Source organism: Peromyscus leucopus, chromosome 7 (genome assembly GCF_004664715.2).
Source record: "Peromyscus leucopus breed LL Stock chromosome 7, UCI_PerLeu_2.1, whole genome shotgun sequence".
NCBI lineage: Eukaryota > Metazoa > Chordata > Mammalia > Rodentia > Cricetidae > Peromyscus > Peromyscus leucopus.
In genome coordinates this window covers 85223758-85239696 of record NC_051069.1, presented here as the reverse complement: position 1 = coordinate 85239696, position 15939 = coordinate 85223758, and the positions used below count along the sequence as shown (strand labels likewise).

At 46.8% G+C, this 15939-nt stretch overlaps 1 protein-coding gene and 1 long non-coding RNA gene across 2 annotated transcripts in view; one reads left to right on the top strand and one right to left on the bottom strand.

Annotated features, from left to right (window-relative positions):
- Positions 1 to 15939, bottom strand: part of LOC119088364 — a 58679-nt gene that overhangs the window by 15642 nt on the left and 27098 nt on the right. The window lies entirely within an intron of this gene.
- Zbtb38 (zinc finger and BTB domain containing 38) overlaps positions 7697 to 15939 on the top strand; it is a 70767-nt gene continuing 62524 nt past the window's right edge. The window contains exons 1-2 of the mRNA XM_028866035.2: positions 7697 to 8122; positions 9154 to 9235. The gene's annotated coding sequence lies outside the window, so the exon portion shown is untranslated. The remainder of the gene's footprint in view (positions 8123 to 9153; positions 9236 to 15939) is intronic.

The window sequence follows — 15939 nt, the reverse complement described above, 5'->3', positions numbered from 1 at the left end:
CCAAAGCCCCTCACTCTGCACATTGTCCAGCTGTGGGTCTCTGTGTTAATTCCCATCTACTTCAAGAAGCAGCTTCTCTGATGAGGGCTGATGCCGCGCTGATCTATGGGTAGAGCGCTACGTCATGAGGAGTCATTTCACTGCTATGCCCCTTCAGCTGAATAACAGTAGGAGGTTTTGTTCCTCTAGGCCCCATGACCTATCTAGTCTCGGGCTCCCTGCCACTTCCTCAGTGTCGAGTATGAATTACATCAAGGAGTTACAACCCTTGCCTAGCCTTATGTACAATAAATAAATAAATAAATAAATGGCTATTCCTCTAAAACCATCTTTTAAGCACTTAAAACGTTTTAATATTTTAAAATTGTATTTTATGTGTATGAATGTTTCGTCTGCATGGATGCATGTGTACCCCAAGCATGCCTGGGACCACAGAGGTCAAATGAGGTGTCATATTCTCCGGAACTGACGTTAAACAGTTGTGAGCTCCCTGTGTGGGTGGCTGGGAACTGAACTCTGGTCCTCTGTAAGAACAACCAAATGCTCTTAACTGCTGAGCCCTCTCCCCAGCCCCCATCTATCAATCACTTTTAAAGCCTGAATCAGAAGGAAACAAGTTCCCCAGAGAGAGACCCAGCCCGTGGTATACTGTAAAATGGAGGCAAATGTTCTGCGGCTGATGTAGTTAATACTTCTATCTTGCTTTCTTTTACATCGCCACTTAAGACTGGTGTTGACCCACTAAATAATGGTGCTGGCCTGCAGCTTTAAAAGCCTGCCACTGTCAGGAATGGTGATGCGACACATCCCTGTAATCCCAGCTCCAGGGGGTAGAGGCAGTAGGAAGGAGACATGAGGCTAGCCTGGGCTTCATAGGGAGATTCAGACTTTAAAAGCTAAGGGCTAGGGATGTGGCTAAATAGTACAGCCCTTGTCTAGCATGTTACAAGGTCCTGAGTTTAATCTCCAGTACTGCAAGAATAAATAAGTAAAAAGAAAGCCGTGTGCTCATGTCTACGGAGGACAGGAGGGAGCACTGTGAGAATAGACAGTAAAAGGAAAGCAGTGTGTCTGTGGAGGATGGGAGGGGGCACCCCGAAAATAAACAGTAAAAGGAAGGCAGTGTGTCTGTGGAGGATGGGAGGGGGCACCCCAAGAACAGACAGTAAAAGGAAAGCAGTGTGCTCGGTCTGTGGAGGACGGGAGGGGGCATAAAGTCCTCACACTGATCAGGGAGTAGGCAGGAGATGTGGTCCCACAAGTCACTCGGAGAGTCCCAGATGTTAACTTGTCTCAGTTTCCCAGGGGCTGACTTCAGGGGGCACAATTCAGGAAGGACAATTCCACATTTAAAATCCCAAAATGTGAGGGGAGCCACTGGGCATCAGCTCCTAGACTGCATCCAAACCCTACACCATTAGCAGGAGGGACAAGTGGTCACAATATACTACAGAAAGTCAAATATAGACTACAGAAATCCAAATCCAACACTTACTGAATGCTTGTCCTTTACCACACAACAGACGTTGCACAAAGCACTTACATGGTGATCGTCATAAACTAAGTTGGAATGAGTTTGATTTTCTTCTTGCTGCCTGCTAAAGAGGTCTGGCCTTTCCGGTCTAGCTTTTCCTGCTCCGTGGGCAAAATTACTGGACAGAAGCAGAACCAGAAGAACACTGGTTAGCGTTGGACTGGAGTGAGGAGCTTCATAGGGAGCTTGGGGAAAAGGCTGCCAGAGCTGTGGGAAGCAGGGAGGACCACCGAGGAGTACCTTGGCGCTCTGCACAGTGTGTAAGGTATGAGACACCCCGTGAAAAGTGCAGGTGTGGATTAATAATTAATTTCAGATTTGGGGGACGTGAGTGTGAACTGGCTGTGATGCCTGTTAGCCCACTGATTGTCAGAGCTGATTCTGCAATTTCACAAACCACTTAGGTGCCCAGCCCCATCCTATGTGTGTGTCCCTCGAGAAGCTTCCTGTTGATTGAAGAGGACAATCCTCCCTAATAGAGACCATTCTTTGCTCAAGGCTATATGAGTAGCCATGCTTCCTCGTAAGAGCCTCCAAACAAGCTCTCAAGGTCCGTTTGTAGGACACGGGGAAGTAAGTTTCCAGGACTCTAGACACAGACCCGTGAGGCTTTGCAAGCAATACCCTTACTGTTCTTAGGAAAGAACGATAGAAACAGAAAGAGGAAAGAGCAAAAGAAAAAGGGAAGGGAAGGAAGGGAGGGGAAGTGGAAGGGAAAAGGAGAGGAGAAATCATATAAAATGCAAGGGACCCAGAATAGCCAAAATGATATTGAAAAAGGACAAAGCTGCCGGAGAGAAACTTTCAAAATTTGAAACTTACGCATCCGCCATAAGCAGACTAGTGTGTACCAGCATAAAGACACCTAGAGTAAGGGGATGAAAATTAAGAGACCAGAAATAAAATCACTGATATTACAGCTAGTCAACTTCTTAGAAAGGAGTGAAGACAATTCTATAGGGGAAAGAATCGGTTGTCCTTCAAATAAACTCCATTTTAGGCCAGTTTTAGATGTGCACTGTCATTGTGAGAGCAGTCTTCAATAATCGATGCTGAGACAATGGGACATCCACATGAAAACACTGAACTTGGATTTCTACCTCACACCACCTAAAACGGTTCATAGAGCTAAGCCTAACAACTGACCCAGGAAGACTGTTACAGGAAACTCAGGTGGCATCTTCATGACCTTGGGTTAGGCAAAGGTTTCCCAACTCTGACGTGAAAGGGACCAGTGATAAAAGAGAACAAGAATTTGCACTACTTCAAACAGTAAAGCTCTTCTGCGTCAGATAACATCAAGACTGTGAAGAAACATGGGGCTGAAATGATGGTCCATGAGCTATGAGCCTTGCTGCTCCTGCAGAGGACTAGTGGTCTGTGCCCGGCATCCATATTGGGCAGCCCATAACTCCAACTCCAGGGGAGCCTACGCCTTCTCCTGGCCTCTGTGGGCGCATGCACACAAGTGTGCCCATATGCTTACGCAGATATGCACACATACACATAAATAATAAAAACACAATAAATATTTAAAAGAATAAAAAAGCATGTGAAGGAAGGGCTGGAGAGATGGCTCAGGGGTTAAGAGCACTGGCTGCTCCTTTGGAGGATCTGAGTTTAATTCCTTGTACCCATGTCAGGTGGCTCACACTATCTGTAATTTCAGCCCCAACACTTCTTTTGGCCTCTGAGGGCATCTGTACAAACATGGTATTTACACACACACACACACACACACACACACACACACACACACACACACACATAAAAATAATAATAAATATTTTTTAAACCACGTGAAAAAACAACCCATAGACAGGGAGATAATATGAAATATAAAAGGATTTATATCCAGAATAGACTTAAAATATAAAGAGCCTCTACAACTCAAAGATTTAAACACACACACACACACACACACACACACACACAAAGGCAATTTAGGGGTGGATGAAGGATTTAAACAGACAATTCTCTAGAGAAGATATGCAAATGTTCAGCTTGCTCATGAAAAGTACTTCACATCATTAGTCCTGAGGTAGATGTAATTCAAAGCCACAGTGGGACACTGTAGCTCACCTACTAGGATGGCTATAATCAAAAAGAGACAATGAACTAGTGATGCGGATACCAGGAAATCAGAAACTTTACACATGAATGGTGGGAGTGTAACAGGAGATGGCATTTTGTGAAACAGTTCAAAAGTTCCTCAGAAACGTTAAACATAGAGTTTCCACCTCTTCCGTGACATAGTTTGAAAATGAAATGTCCCCACAGGCTCATATGTGAAAGCCTTAGGTCCCCAGTGGGTGGCACTATTTAGGGAGGTTCCGGGAATTTTAAGAAGTAGGTCTCAGCGGGAGGAAACAGATCCATGGGGTGGGCCCTATGGATATCTTGTAGCTGGACTGCTCTTGTTCCCGTTCTTCTGAAATCCTTACATACTAGATTTGGGTTTGGTTCTGCACGTGTATCTACATGGTGTATATGTGTGTGGACACGTGGGAGTGCATGTGCACATGTACGTGCATGGACACATGAAAGCTTGAAGTTGACAGTGATTTCCTCAACCACTTCCCACTTCATTTACTGATTCACTGAACCTGAAGCCTGCCACTTCCAACCAGTCTAGGTAGCCACTTGCACAGAGATTCCCCTGTCTCTGCTCCCAGAGCTCTGGGATTTCAGGTGGCTGCCACGCTTGCCTGTTTTTTATTTTGTTTTGTTTTAACATGGGTTTTAGAAATCTAAACTCTGGTTCTCGTGTGTACCTGGCAAACACTTGACTGACTGAGCCATCTCCCCAGGCTCTCTCTCTCTCCTCTCTGCTTTCTACCTGCTACACGCTCCTAGAACCCTGACGTTACTACCCAAGTACACAGAGCCAAGCAACCATTGGTTGAGCCCTTTGAAGCTGTGAGCCACAATGGATATTTTCTTAATTTTTCCCTATCATACATTCATAGCAACAATAAAAGTAACTAACACAGCTAAGCAATCATACTCCTTGACACCAGCCCAAGAGAAACAAAAACTTAAGCATGCAAACACTTAAGCACACACACACACACACACACACACACACACACACACACACACACACAAACAAACAACAACATTGTACACCAGTGTCCATGGCAATATTGTTCATGATAATTTAAAAGTGAGTTGTACTTGTACTACAGACCTATAACCTCAGCCACTCAGGAGACTGATGTAGTAGAGCTCTAAGTTTAAAGTCTGCCTGGGACACAGGGTGAACTCAAGACCAGCTTGAAATAGAAAAAAAGGGATTTTTTTTTTTTTAAATGCTGGGGATATAGCTCAGTGGTAGAGCCCGGCTCGTGTGATACTCTAGGTTCAATCTTCAGTGTTGTACAAAAAAACCAAACAAACTAGTAGAACAATTCAAGCTTTCATCAACTGATTCAAAGATAATAAACAAAATGTCTTCTATTCATGCCGTAGAATACTATTCAGACATAAAAGGAATAGGCAAGAAAATAGTCTACCACATGGACACACCTTGACAGCATCATGCTAAATGAAAGAAGCTAGTCAACAACAGGTCATGCACTGCATTATTCCATTTGTGTGAAATGTCCAGAGGAGGGAAATCCTTAGAGCTAGAAGGTATGTTGATGGTTGCCTGTGGCTAAAATGTACAATGTGTCTCTGCAGGAGATATGTGACAAAAATGTTACAAAAGTAGACCATGAGTATGTAAAAATACAAAATACATGCAAATATATACTAAGATCCATTGAATTGCACACTCCAAGTGAGTGAACTTTCTGCTAGGTAAATTATCTCTTAATTGTGTTTTTAAAAAGACTGAAGGAAGAGGGAGAAACTGGAGGCGGCAAATATGACAGGTCTGAGGAATTCCTTGAACCCTTAAAGGTTTTCCGGAAAATCATCAGTAGACAGTTATACTATTGTAGCCAAATAGGAGGTTTCCCAGATGAGGTACAGGCAAGAACTCCTGAGGCCACTTCTCTGTATCTCCAAGTGGAAGGTCTGCCCAATTCCCTGACTTTATCCCCTGCTGCCCCGCCCCCCCCCCATCCCCATTAGTATCAACCACAGTGCCTGAAACACAAGGATCTGCCGCTCGCTTAAGTTTACGGATCATTTCTGCTTATTATTTTCTTTCCTTCTTTTGTTTGTCTCGTCACTAGGCACAGTGGGAAATAATGAATCTCTAGTCTTCTTGCTAAAGAAATAAAGACCATGGTCCGTGGAGCAGGCTAGGCCACCAAGGCCCAGGGGAAACAGAGCAAGGAGGCATCCAGTGGTATTTCTGTAGGCAGGGCAGAAATGAATAAATAAACCTTCTGCCATACAAGTCTGAAACTCCCAACGCCCTCCTCAGGTCAAGGTCAGGCTCTGGTGGACACTGCCAGCCAAGCTGACCTGTTATTGCTGCTCCCTTGAAGAAAAGCGCTCGGGTTTCTCCTCGGAAATTCTCTGCTAATTCCAGCTGCCTAGAGATCCAAACTCCAAGACCAAGTGTGATTCCTGAGTGTCGTCCGGCAGAGGCCTCATGAAAAGGTAAGCACATGGTGTCCCCTGGCCATCAAAACAGACTCTGTGAGCCACGGAGAGAGGTCTCCCTGGCCAGCCTCTACAGAGGGAGGAAATGCTGTGAGACCACACTATTACTGAGACCAAAGTCTCCAGGCCCTTTCCCCAAGGGCTGGAAATTCCTGGCTTTTGTCTTCCTCTTGAAATGAGGCATTTGAGAGTCGTGGAAAAGTACAAGACAGAATCACAAGCCACCGCGGAGAAGGTGCCGAGGAGCTCATCCTGACAGGGTCCTGACTCCTGAGCAGACACTCTTCCTGCCACCCCTTTGCCTGGGTGTGACAGCAGAGAACCTCTGGGGCCCCTGCTGTGTCCTGGCCATTCCGGGGGCTGTTCCCAGTGGGGCGGAGATAACAGAAGACCGTTAGGTCTAGGCCCCTTCTCATCCTCTGAAAACACGGTGCTTTCAGCTCCTCATCTGGCCTCCCAGTTCTCGAGGGCACCGGCGTGTCCCTTTCCCCTTGGCGTCCCTACCTGCGCAGACAGACTCATCCCTTTAACCTCACGGGTCCTCCACCTCTGCACATGGAGCCAGGGCTCCGCCCACGGTGGCTCTTCACCACACACCAGAGCTTGGGACACCCGGCTCCCCTGGCCTTGCCATCGGCCTCCAGCTTCTCCGGACAGACTGCTCACTTGTCACGCCTCAGCGGTGGCATTGGCCCGTCAAGAGGACAGGAGGCCGACCTCACCTAGACAGAACGCACCTCATGGTTCTGTCGTGTTCTTGTAGGGTCAGGTTTCCAGACCATTTTTTTCTTTTCTTTTCTTCTCCTGGAAAGTACATCAGTCAGTCTTCCTTCATTCACCCCAGCCTCTCAACATGGAGGCTAAAAGAGAATGGGAGGTCTGACTGCCCAGGCTCTGCCACTGGTTAGCTGGGAGACATCAAAGAAGGTCTTTATTTCTGTGAGAACACATTTCCTCATCTATGGATTTCCTCATCCACAGCTATGTCAAAATAGTAAGTGAAATATTATCATAACGTACTTACTGTGGAGATTTAAACATTCACCGTAAGTTTTCAATATATGCCCTCCACATTTATTTTAAAGATTCCACCCATTCATTCATTCATTCATTCATTCATTCACTCACTCACTCATTCATGGTGTACTTAGTGAGCTTCATGCCAGGTACTGGGGTATGACTAAGTCTTCTAAGAAGAAAGCCACTTAGACTCAGGAGGAACAGCGGAGACCTGAGGCCTGCCTCCACAGCACATGCAGACACACCCTGAGCACTGGAGGCTGCCCGGGGATGGTGACAGTGACTTCATCTTTCGGAGTCTTTAAATACCACTAGAATTCTGTGCTAAGGTGAGCACCACAAGGAGGAAGGCACATGACAGACAGGAAGTGAGAGGGTCCTGGGGGGAACCCTGTCCTTCCCTGCTTCTTCTCAGTTACAGAGAGTGGCCATGCCTTAGCTGGACAGGAGGGCGATGTCCTTCAGGGCGGCCTTGTTGAATCTGTCTGGGACTGTTCCGGAAGGAGGAAGGGCGGGCGGGGTGGGGAGACAGCTGGAATGTTCTGGCCTGCTGTTCAGTGCAGCCAGCCTGTGAGAGAGAGAGGAGGGCCTCTGTACATCAAAGGTTCCTTTTGTCCCTTTCCGAGTGGCAGGGCAGCCGGGCCACTGGCTATGACTCAGGCCTGGCCCTGACGTCACCCACGCCCTGCCACTGGCCTCCGTTCGCAGCCAGGAACCTGACCAGGGGAGTGGTTCTCATAGCTGCAGCAAATCTCCAAACAGGGAGGCCTCTGCTGTACCCTCTCCATTTCCCACAGCCCACCTTCATTTCTTCTTCTTCTTCTTCAAGCCTTGAGGAGGGCTTTACTTGTAAACCGACTGTAAGCCGTCAGAATGAGTGACATCATGGGAAATTACGTGACGCAGATCTCAACCAGGCGTTGAGGGATCCAGAGGAAGAACGCCGTGGTGACTCCTGAGCCCCGGGAGTTGGCAGCGTCCGGGCTTCGGAGGAGCCAGCACCTCTGTGTAAGTGAAGGCCCCTCAGCCCCTCAGTCAAGGCCCAACACTGTGGGCGCCATCTTGCTCCTCAGAGCCAGGCCTCCAGGCCCTGGCCCAGAGCGGGGAGTGGGGACTGCCTTTGGGACACCCTCTAAATGCAGCCTCAGAGGGGCCTGCTCTCTCTCTCTTCCCCATGGGGCCAAACAAGAACGTATAAACAAAAGCTGCCGTGCTGAAGCCCTGGGGAGAATGGCCTACTGGGTTCAGGCTTCTTGTTTTCTCTGCCCACCTGAGCTCTGTTTCAAGAAGGCGGCCAAAATATTTGTTTGGGGTCCTGGACAGTTTGCTTCCTGGATCTTCTATGGGGTGATCAGATATAACACGAGTCCCATTCTAGGCAACGGTGTGCTATGTCAGCCAAACAGTATTTTCCCACTTAGCGGGGGCGGGGTGGGGTGGGGGGTCATGGCAGTCCTGGTAGGTAAGGGTTCACAGCCTGCCTGCCTGCCTGCCTGCCTGCCTTGAGAGCATGTGCCGCGCTCTGGCTGATGCACCTCCATGATCTCTTTGCTGTCCTGTTTACAGTTTTTCATTTTCACTTACGTTGCCACGGGGACGTTAAGCAGAGGTGAAACGTAGTTCATCTGTTTTAATTTTATCTAAAGACTCCTAGGTCTTTGCATAACCTGTCATTTATGAGTTCTGGAAGTTTCTACTCAAGAAATTTCAGTTTCTATGAAAAAATATTTTTCACGTGTGTGAGAGCCTCAGAACAGACAGGCCTAGAGCGGTATCTCAGTTCTTCTGGCTTCTCAAGCCCCCTCCTGAGTGAGCGTCTCTGTTCTGTGCATTCGCCTCAGCACTGAAGTCTGTCCTTCAGACGCTAATGTGGTGGCCGTGTGTTTTAGAAACCAGCCCTTACTTTAAGGCCATGCAGAAGTTTGTCATTTAGCGAGAAACACAAATTCCTTTGTGAACTAACATCGTTTGAGATTAACTATCACACTTTAATATGTTTGGTAGGTCTTGTGTTTTACTTTTTAAATATAATTTTACAGATCAGGCTGTCCTGAAGAGCGGCTGTGCCAGCCTGCTGTTCCTCTGGCTGAAAAAACTGAGTGCTGTGTGACAAATACTTGGGTGAGTGTCATCTGTCCCTAAAGAGTTCCTACTTTAAGTCTCTAATTCTACTTTTTTTTTTTTTTTTTTTTTTTTTTTGGTTTGTAGGATAATAAAGAAAAGGGTACAGGACACAGCTACTTCTGCACACAAAGACAACAGCTGTGTCAAAGGGGATGCGTGTCACAATAGGCTAATTGCCACCACAGACCCCAAATACAGATTGGCTCTAACACAGCAGAGTTTACCCCTTGATCACGTGCGGGTTAGCTGGGGTAACTCTTTCACGCATTCCTTCGGATGCAAGGCTGGGAAGGCAGATCACTGGGGAGGTACCCCTTGCCCAAAGTGCCCAAGTCCCTTGGTTTGATGATCAACAAACACTAACAAAAGCAAAGAAATTCAAAGTCTGAAGGAGGCTCTGCTATCTGCAGCGTGTGGTTTTCAAAGTCACCAGGGCGCATCTTCGTCGGCAGTAGAAAAAAGCAAAGAACCGGAAGCGTGAATGTGGTGGGAGTGGTACACATCACCTTTCTTCACATGCCATTGGCTAAAACCCAGGCACGTGACTGTAGCTAACTATAGAGAGAAACCACTTCCCAGAGACAACTGTGGAAAGGTTCTGGAGAAAGGTAGTTCTCTTCGGCATTGAATGTGAAAACTTAAAAATGCTCAAATATAAGACTTGTAGAGTAGAGCAGTGTTTGTGGCGGGGGTTAGTGGTGGTGGATTAGATGATGGGCTGGAGAGAAAGCTCACTTACTGCCCTTGCAGAGGTCAGGTCCAGTTCCCAGTACACATGGGCTCGGGAACTGGATCTATCTGGAATTATCTAGTTCCCGAGGATCCAGTGCCTTCTTCTGGGCTCCTTGGGCACCAGGCATACACATGGTTCACAAACATACTTCCAGACAAATAAGTAGCAGGTGTAGACACATAAAATAAAAATTAATCTTAGAAAAGCAGATTAGAATGCCAAGCATATAGGGTGCACATCTGTAAGCCCAGGCAGGAGACAGAGGCAAGAGGGTTGCTCATGAGTTCAAGGCCAACCAGGGCTACATAGCAAGACCCTACCTCGAAACAACAGCAGAAATCAGGAGACATGTAGAATTCCCTATTGGATACCTGCAGGTTTTATCTGGCCATGAAGGAAACAACAGTGAGAGAAATTTCCCAAGATGCCTCTGTCCATTCTAACCCTAAGATTTGAGGTAGACACATCCCTGTTGCCAGTGGCCAAGAAGGGCACCTCCCCCTTATTTTTCCTCCCTCTATTCTCTCGTTCTAGGTCTTTTCTGGCTTTGTTCCTTTCGTGTTTTTGAGTCAAGCAAATAGCTGGAATTTCTCAGTGGGACTCTGCTCCCATGACTATGAGCTGCAGTAATCTATAGGAATGTTCCTGGAGTCCCGAGCTCATGGTTCTGCCTGGTCCTGGAGACTTTGGGAGACTGTTTTACCCCATCTGTACCAGGCCAGGCTTAACTAGTGAGAGGGGTCCTCTAAGAAGAGACCTTCAAATAAAACTATTTGAAAAATATTTTAATATAGACTATGAAAGACTTGGGCAGGAACATTAATGCATTAACCCACAAAATATAAAAAATTATACCTGATGTTCTGGTTGTTTCTTTTCAGGAAGTCTCATTTACTGAAACAAGAGGGGCAAAGGTATGGGCCCTGTTTGGAGAGCCTTGTCTCACTTTATCATTTATGCAGATTTTTAGCCATTGTTGGTCTTTGTAGGATTCTCTTCTCACTGGTAAATGTTAGGAAAGGATTCCAGTATCATGCCCAGGCTGCTTGGTACATAGTTCTCTAGTTTCATGGTCAATAACTATCTAAGGAGATTAAATGTTGCCACTGGACTTGCTATTCCTGGCTCCCACATCCCCACCCTGAAGAGTGAGCATTGTCCATTGTGTGGGAAGATCTGGCTGATCTGACAGCTTCTTAGACTGCCGTTAGTCCCTTCAGATCGGGAGTGGGCTGAATAAATAACAATTTGATGGTTTCTTTTTTTTCAAAAATACTTCCACCTCTGAAAGTCCACTCTCTGGGGTTGTTGAGGACATAGTGTCTGCTGAGCAGTCTGGGATGACGAAGGAGTGAAGAGTAAAACATACTGAGTGTGGAAGCAGACGTCTGAAGGAGTAAGTTGAAGATGAGCACAAGGTCTCCAAAGTGCCAGCTTAACAGTTTTTCTGGAAACACAGAGCCCAAGGCCACGGTCAGGATGAGCACTGTCACAATGGGCTGTATTGGTTACTTTCTCCCACTGTGACAAGATGCCTGGAAGAGTGGCTGGAGGAGGAGACATTCATTTAGGCTCACGGTTCCAGAGAGTTCATTTCGTGGTTGTGGAGGTTTGTGCTCCTGAGCAGAATGTTGTGGCAGTGGCAATGTGTGGCAGTGGCAATGTGTGGCAGTGGCAATGTGTGGCAGTGGCAATGTGTGGCAGTGGCAATGTATGGCAGTGGCAATGTGTGGCAGAGGAGTTTCTCGCTGTAGCTGGGTAGCAGAAAGAGATCTATGGAGGGACCAGGGTAGAGTCCAGTTGTGACGGCATGCCCTCATTCACACGCTTCTCCCAGGTTCCATCTGCCAAAGCTTCCAGAACCTTCCAGTATTACACTAGCTGAGGTCCCTGTGTGCAACCCCTGAGCCCATGAGGGAGCATTTCAAATTCAAACCTTCACACTGACTAATGGCTTGTTAATTTCAGCTACCATCTGATAGGATCCCCTCAATACATATTGCATACCAAATTGATACAGAAACGATTTCTAACATTTCTAGCTACACTGTATGACAAGGAGAGGTGTGTGACCACCAAATCGAGAAACCACAATTTCACTACTGTAAACATGTAATGTCTGAAAGAAAGCCACAGAGCCTCATGACCACTTGACAGTGTTAGGACAGCAGGTGGGGTGACCTCAGAGACATCAGCAGCAAGGCAGGATTGGGTACAAGGACACAATTCATATTTTAATATTTGACATTTTTTAAATGGCATCAAAATAGATTTCACAGGAAAAAAGGCTTTCATAAGTCTGTTTCACTTTAATCTCATATTTTATTATTTTTCCACTTTAATTACACAAGTTATGTAATTCACATTGGAGACACCACGATCTTTGCAGAGTTAGGTCACCTGAAGATGTTTGCCTCACTTTGTTTATCCATGATGCACACTGACAAGTTGAACACAGCAGCCTCACATGGGCAACATCTGGGCCGCTTGGTTATTTGACCTTAGGGGTTTTATCGTTCTCAAAGCACAGACGTGCTAACTCCCTTCTTCCTGGAGAATTCAGCGTTATGAATGCCCTGTTACCCCTTTTAGAGAATTTTGCAATGAGCTCACGTCATATTTACGAAAGCTAAGAATTCATGGTAATTGGGCTTTGTCATTTCTCACACTGAAATCCCCTAGTTCTCGTCAAGAACCAATTTGGAAAACACCACACAAAAGACTTTGGGGTTTTATTGTTAACTCAAGAAGCCTCTGGTTTTTTTTTTTTTTTTTTTTTTGGTTTTTCGAGACAGGGTTTCTCTGTGTAGCTTTGCGCCTTTCCTGGGACTCACTTGGTAGCCCAGGCTGGCCTCGAACTCACAGAGATCCGCCTACCTCTGCCTCCCGAGTGCTGGGATTAAAGGCGTGCGCCACCACCGCCCGGCTGAAGCCTCTGGTTTTTTACCAGAACTTTAAAGCTCCTTCTCACCTCCAAAGCAGTGGTTTGTTCTGTTTAAACTACAGTGTTGAGACCCTTAGAGTGAGTGAGGTTTCATGCGCAGAATGGTTTAGACAATGTAGGAACGTGCTCGTGAGAACCATTGCCACTGCACGGTCAGTGTTGGTGTCTTTGATCTGTAGATTGCTATGAAGTACAGCTGTTTTGAAAAAAGAAAAATTCTCTCTGACTCGCCTCAAATCTGTGACCCTTAGCTACATGCCTAACCAAAACACATGGTACGACTACTTCAACGCCCCTTGATAAGGCCTGACTGTGGGCCAGAGGCTCAAAAGGCCGCCAGCTTCACTAAAGTCTTTGAGAGAAACTGGTTGAGTCCTCTCTGTGCCAAGAGATGGTTCCTGGAATTCTACTGAGGGTCCAGCACATTGGAGCAAGGTGGCTTGATGTCCACTTCATGGAAGCAATCTTAATTACTTTTCTGGGGCTGTGATAAAATGCCCTGACAAAAGCCAGTTAAGGCAGAATGGATTTATTTTGCCTCACAGTCTGGGATAGTCCATTGTGGTAGGAAAGTCAAGGCAACGAGAGCTTGGAGCAGCCGGACACAGCACATCCACAAGCAGGGAGCAGAGAGTAAGGAATGGTCCTACTCAGTCTGCCTTCTCCATTTCATGAAGTACAGGATTCCCACTCGGGGAATGGTCCTGCCCATAATTAAGATGGGTCTTCCCACAAGAATGAACCTAATCAAGGTAAATTCTATCACAGACATTCTCAGAGGCTAACCTGTACATAATCACGGGTATACCCGGAGGCCTGAGTCCTAAGCAATTCTAGAACCTGTCAAGTTGACAGGTGACACTAACCCTCCTGGATACACTGATCTTGGGTTGTGCTTCCTAAGCTACAGGCAAGACTTCAGTCAGTCTGCCTCATGTGATGGGGGTCACCCTTCTGTCCAGAATCTCATAGGCTATCATCCAGTCACAGGAGGAAGGAAGTAGTCTGTGAAAGGCCTTTCTCATTGACTAAAGTTCATGACATCAACTATACCAAGGTGTATTTGAAAGAAGAAGCTTAAGATTTCCCCAGGGACAGGCTGCATCCTCCATCTGCAGCTGGGCCATGCTCAGCTGGACCTTCAACTTCATTTCAACACCTCTCTTCCTTCTTCCATTCCGTAGTTTTGGTTTTTGTTGTTTTTAATGACTATTATCTTTGCGTGGGCATATTTTCATTTAGCCATTTTTTAATAGATATTTAATTGCCTCTGGTGTACCACTGTTACAAATATGTAAACATTCTTGAAGGTAAATCCTTGTGGGCAATTTCAGACAAATGCCCAGAAAGTGAAATGTGAAGTTGAACAATCTGTTTTTTGAGGTCACCGATTAGTAAATCCTGTTCCAGAAAAGCATCAGTGTCTGTTTCAGAACCTGGTCCCCTTCAACTGAACGGGGATGAAAATGTATGCCCCTAGTTTCCAGTGACAACAGACGCTCTGGGGGCAGTCCCCGACATTTTAGATGTATCCATATCACTCCAAGGAGACTTTGGCTGACCATGTCTGAGAACCACCTGCTTTCTCTCAAATATCGGGAATACACATTTTAACACACACTTCCTACTCTCATATGCGTCAAAGCCTGAACTACTTACACATTGTGTCTCATTGATACCTAATCAATTCCATAGGCATTTATTACCCAGAAGACAGTTAGGGAACTCTGAGCTGGCATATTGTCATAGTCTGTATTGCTATCAAAAACACCTGGTAGATAAAAATATCATTAAAGAGATATTTATCTAGCTTATAATTCTGGAAGTTCAGGAACACGGTGCCAACATCTGCTCTCCTCTGGTGAGGGCCTCTAGGCAAATGACGTCACCATGGTGGGCGCACCTGCTAGATAGAGAGGAAGGATCCAGGAGAGGTGCCAGGCTTATTTACAGCAACCATTCTCAGGGAAACTAATCCCATCTCACAAGACCTTCAATAATCCTTTCAGTGGGCAATGCCCCCATGACCCAGTTACCTTCCGAGAGCCTCACTTCTTAAAGGTCCCACTGCCTCAACACCGCCACCCAGAGGGCCAAGCCTCCAGCACACAAGCTCTGGAGGAAAAACTGTACCAAACCAGAGCACACATCCGAATGAGAAACATTCCTTTTGGCTTCTGCATCTCAGCTTTATCTGGTATGTTACAGCATGAAGATGATTATTAGCTAGGGAACCAGGAAAGCTGACTGTAAATATGAGAGCAGTACTGTGAACATAGTCATTTGCCTCCTGATGATCACCCAGAGATTTATTGGCAGAGGGTGACCCAGACGGAGGACCCAAAGACGCCCAACCTTCTGGTAGCAGACAAAAGGAGCCAACAAGAAGGCCAGCTCCTGAAGGGGCTCCTGCCTTAGCCGAGGAGACTGCATCTCTTCTCTGATAGGTGGGGTCATACCTCAGGATACACACGTACAGTTTGGATCTCGGGAGGGCCCAGGTCATTGGTCACCTAGTGACCACAGGCCAGACCCTGTGACCTCTGAGCCCTGAAGTGGACTTAGGAGGAGCTAGGACAGTCATTCAGAGAGTATCCGTAAGCTACTTTCCTGCAGAACCGGGCCACCGTGGGTCTAGGGGCAGAAACTCGGACAGCAGAGCAGCGTCGTGGCCAGTGCCAAGCTTGAGTGTGGGCGGTTCTCAGGTCGGGAGACACGAACCGCAAAGAAGACCGAGCAAGGGTTTGGTGTGGAGCCCTCGTGGAGCCCACCCCCGGGAAGACTGTGATGAAGTTCCAAGCCACGGGGGGGGGGGGGGGGGTGTCTGTGGAATCTGAAAGGGGCTGTGACTGAGCCTTCTCACCGGGAGAGTGGGAACAGTGAGCCAGACAGCAGGGACTGGAGCATGGAAATTTAGAAACCGGAGAAACAGTAGTCGCAGAGAACCTGTTGAGCAAACCCAAGCAAGACTTAAAAGCTCTGTCATCTGAGAGGAAGTCTAATGGCCCATTGCATCCGAACAAC